We start from the raw sequence: 5,017 nt of genomic DNA, 5'->3' as shown, positions 1-5,017 counted from the left end.
ATTTATTAAACCAAAAGAAAAGAAGATGATATATTTTGGTTTTTACTTAACAAGGGATTTAATTCACTATTTTTATATCTCACTATTTGACAACTACACTTCTTCCTCAGCACAATGGTACTGAGGGAAAGGCAGCTTGCATGGTTCTCTAGCTCCTTTTTAAAAGGGCAGTATGAATTTCAACAGTGAACATCAGCATGCTTCTATTCAAATCCCACCTCTAAGAAAAGTGAGCGAGAATTTAAGATATAAGTTCTGCTCAAAACAAGAAGACTCAAATCTCAAATTAAATATTTCATGGCCACAACTTATGTTATACCAGCTGTTCCATCATTGTATTACAAATTATCACTGGAAACAAATAATGATAATAGCAGCATCCTTTCTGCCATTACAGTTAATTTTACTATCAAACTGTTTATATCCAAATATATGCATATAAAATATTTGTACAGATAAATTAGTATTTGCAAATTAAAAACCTCACAATAACATCCCCAAATATCCTTTTTATGTTCTGTAATCTACACACTTGTTTTCAAGACTAATAACACAGACATGCTGGCTAGACATTAAAACACGTCAGAATAAACATGTCAGAATCTACAAAGATAGTTTCAGAACTGACCATGTTGTAAAAAGCAAAACCAGAAACTCAGGGCTTTTGTTATTGCCTAACCCTCTATTTAGATTTAAAAAGAGGGCACTGAATGCTCAGATCAGGTATTTACTAAACAGTGTTGAGTTCTACCACCAATTTAACCTTAATAAATCAACAGCTGAACCAAGATAGTCTTTTTCAGCTCACTGTCTATTTAGGAACTGGAAACATTTTCATTTAAAGCCTTCATTTTTCCTGTAGATTTCAACATGTGTGGTCCAAACAACACTGTTTCTGAGGTGGCTTCTGATTCAGATTTTGGAATTACTTTTTCAGCCTTGCTTTGGTACCGAAACACAAATTTCTTTTTCAGAGCCTCTGCAATGAGGGCAGCAGGATAAGTAGTGTCCACTGGTTTGGGCTTGACATCTTGCTCTGATCTTTTCACTGAGCGAAGTTTTACATTATTCATGTCTGTAAGGATTTCTAGTATATTTGGCATGTCAGGTTTCTTTGGACTCTTTTTAACCTAAGTTGTTCCAGCACTGGCCTCCTTCCCTCTTTGGGCGACCTCTCTTAGGAATGGGCATAAATATGGATCTCTTCCAATCAGTTGGCCAGATAGTTGTCTTCCAAATTTCTTGGCATAGATGAATGAGTGCCTCTAGGGCCACCTTGCTTTCTTGAAAGATTTCATTTTTATTCCATTAATTCCTGGTGCCTTGTTCTTTGCCAATTTCTTGTTCTTTAATCAGATCAATGGCATATCTTCTTTGGTGAAGCTCTGTTGAAGGAAAAGGGGGAGGAGGTGACTGCAGTGGTTGTGGAGATGGCAGGACAGAAGGTGGTGGTGTAGTAACAGAAGTGGTACAATCTAAGTCACCTTCAGTGAGACCCTGCTGCTCCTTCAGGGTGACAATTTTGGCAATCTGGGCCCAGTATGCAGCAAGCTCAGTTTCAAGAGCATTGATCTTCTGAAATGCTCCCTCATTTGCCAGCACCGCAGTCCTAGGTGGAAGCACTTCTTGAGATAGGTGTGGGAAAAGAGCCCTGCCTGCTTTGGGGTTTCTCCAAAACAGGAAGATCATCCTGAAGAGGCTGCCTGACTTCTGTCCTTAGCCTTGTTGAACACTTTCCTTCTTCTTTGGCTACCCATCCAATATCAGCAAAAGATGCCACTGCATCCTTTCCTGGATGGTTGGGACTCTGTGTCATGGTTGGTAAGCTGAAACTAAACTCTTGGACACTGAATCAGAGATAAATTGGTACCAATTTTCCTTACAATATTTCGTGATGAACCATATGGCTTTCCAGACCAAAGTACTGATTGCATGCTTACTCCAACTTGTTGAAACACCATTCTAACTAGGCACTTAATCCAGCCATGCATTTGCGTTTCAAATATTTCAGGCATACATAGCAGCACATGTTCATAAAGCCCACTATCCCTAACACAGATCCTGCTCTTGGGAGTTCTGAGTCATGGGGTTTGAGCCAGTGTGAGGTGGATGCCCACTGTGTTGCCCTGGCAGCTGGTTTCAGGTGGGCTGTGCTTCAGATATGGTACTGTGCGACTACCTGAGCCTTCTTCAACTACTTACTCTAGCTCCCAGTTTGGCAGTCCCCACATTCCATTTCATTTTTGACAATTTCTCATTTTCCTAGATTCATACTTTGTACATTCCATGTTCCAGTTATTAATGGATGTTTACAGCTGTTTCTCTTTATTTTGAGTTGTGCCCCATCAGAAAATGAAGGTCTCATGGGCTTTTCTCCTACAGGCTTTACTCCTTTTGCGTCATCATGGTCAACTTTCTTTGAGGAGGTAGCTCTTCCCCAGTTGCATTTTGAGTGCCTTCCTACCTGAGGGGCTCATTTTCTGGCACGATATCTGACAGTGTTTCTTTGTTATTCATAAGATTTTAAATGACTAAATATTCAGAAATAGTTCGTCACTCCTTCTTCCTAGTCTGTCTTCTCCTGGAAGCTCATCTGAAACCTGTCCACCATGGGTGACCCTGCTGGTATTTAAAATACCAGTGGCATAGCGTCCAGAATCACAGCAACTTACAAGCCACCACAGTACGACAAACTGATAGATGAGTGGTGGAGGACTTCATTGTTGTTGTTGTCAGGTGCCATCGAGTTGGAACCGATTCATAGCGACCCCATGCACAGCAGAATGAAACAATGTTCGATCCTGGGTCAACCTCACAACTGCCACTTTTGACACCATCAATGATGCCACTTGGCCGATCCATCTCGTTGGGGGTCTTCCTCTTTTTCTCTGACCCTCCAACTTACCCAGCATGACATCCTTCTCTAGCAACTGTTCCCTCCTGACAATATGTCCAAAGTATGAGAGGTGAAGCTTAGCCATCCTGGTCTCCAAGGAGTACTCTGGCTGCACTTCTTCCAAAACAGATCTATTGGTTCTTTTGGCAGTCCACGGCACTGTCAGTATTCTCCTCCAATACCACAACTCAAAGGCATCAATTCTTCTATAATCTTCCTTATTCACTGTCCAGCTTTCACATCCATATGAAATTATTGAAAATACCATGGCCTGGGTCAGGTGCACCTTAGTCCTTAAGCTGACATCTCTGCTCTTCAACACTTTAAAAAGTTCCTGTGCAGCAGATTTGCCCAATGCAATACGTCATCTGATCTCTTGACTGCTGCTTCCACGAGTGTTGATAGTTGATCCAAGAAGAATGAAGTCCTTGACAACTTCAATCTCTTCTCCATTGATGAGAATGTTGTTTATTAGTCCAGAGGTGAGGACTTCATTAGGAGGGTGCAATTGCTAGAGTGGGACATTGTGTTTGGGTTCTCCCTCCCAGAACGGAAAAGAGAGACCTTTTAATAAGATAAAAAGACACAATAACCACAATAGACTTGAATATGACAAGGAATTAAGGATGAGTTAGGACCAGGCAGCATTTTACACTGTTGTACACAAGGTCACCATGAGTTAGAGTTGACTGAAAGACAGCAATGCATGCATGCATATGTCTATCTATCTTTCTATCTATCTATCTACCTACCTACCTACCTACCTACCTACCTACCTATCCTTCACTCAAGAAAGCAGAGAATTCACATTAGTTTAGATCTACAGAATATAAAGAACCTAACTGGAATGTCTCAGGTAACTGATATTATAGATAAGATAGCGCTGTGGGCTAATGCGCTGGACTGCAAAGTCACTTGAATAACAAGGCCAGTGGTTCAACCTCACCAGCTGCTCCTTGGAAATCCTATACAGGGTTGTTACGGGTTGGAAATGACTAAACAGTACTTAACAACAACAACAACCTCAAGGCACCTTTTCATCTAATTACTGCTTACTCTCAGAAATACTGCAGTCCTGATGAGGTGCTGTAAAATAAGCACTGATTGGCTAACTTCAAGGTTGGTTCAAATCCAACAGCCACTCCTCATAAGCCCTATACAGGGTTATTATGAGTCAGAACCAACTGGATAGCACTTAACAACAACAAAACTCAGAAATACTAATGGGCCTACTGTAAATAGCTGATCTAAGCTTCATCTTTCTACATGGGCTCTCTTAAATGTCTTCCTTGTTTGATGGAAAACTCCTAACTATGGAGAAGAGGACCTTGACCTGCTAACACTGTCATTTCCTGCAGGGTTAGTTGACAAAAATCCGCTTATTCTTGATTTAACCAAAATAAATAAATAAATAAATAAATAAGTCCACTAAACTGCCTACCTGACCAAGTATCCTACACAGGCAAGCTCTGTGCAAACTAGATTCTGCCTTCCAGGAGGGTTCAGAGCCAGTGATGTCTCAGGTGACTCTTGTGAGTTTCTGTGGTGAACATGGAGTACCACTGAAAACAATTCACAGTTTGTGCCCACTCTGTTACTTCCTGGCTGTGTCATTTCAGACAAATTGCTTAACTTTTCTAACATTAAAATTGTTAGCAAAATGGTAGTAACAGTAGTTATCACAAAATTGTTGAAAAGATCAAGGTTTATAATGAGCACATAATCAAGTACTACATATATGTTAACTTACTTTTTTAGAACAGAGTACAGGTGAGTTCAAAGTTATTAGTTAATTGATTGGTTGGTTGATTGACAAAATATATCTGTTTTGTCTGTAATGACTAGCAAAAGTTACAATGCTCTCAAATTTGTGATGTTTAATTCAAAATATAAAAAGAGGAAGCTTATTCTTCTATGGATTTTTGTAATTTCTTGCTATCAGGAGGAAAGGAAATATCATTTGAATGATGACTTTCATGTCCCTTGGTAATACTGTTCTTGGAATTCCTGGTATAGCACTGTAGGATCAGCAGTGCATTGCAAACCACAAGGTCTGTAGTTCAAACCCACCAGCTACTCCTCAGAAACGCTATACAGGATCGCTATGAGTTGGAACCAACT

The 5,017-nt window shown here is 40.2% G+C and overlaps 1 pseudogene; it reads right to left on the bottom strand.

Moving 5' to 3' along the window:
- Positions 1 to 815: 815 nt before the first annotated feature.
- On the bottom strand, positions 816 to 1,991 carry LOC102842772 (annotated as a pseudogene).
- Positions 1,992 to 5,017: the final 3,026 nt, after the last annotated feature.

Source organism: Chrysochloris asiatica, unplaced genomic scaffold (assembly GCF_000296735.1).
Source record: "Chrysochloris asiatica unplaced genomic scaffold, ChrAsi1.0 scaffold00133, whole genome shotgun sequence".
Classification (NCBI taxonomy): Eukaryota; Metazoa; Chordata; class Mammalia; order Afrosoricida; family Chrysochloridae; genus Chrysochloris; species Chrysochloris asiatica.
This window is presented reverse-complemented; position numbering and strand designations above follow the sequence as displayed.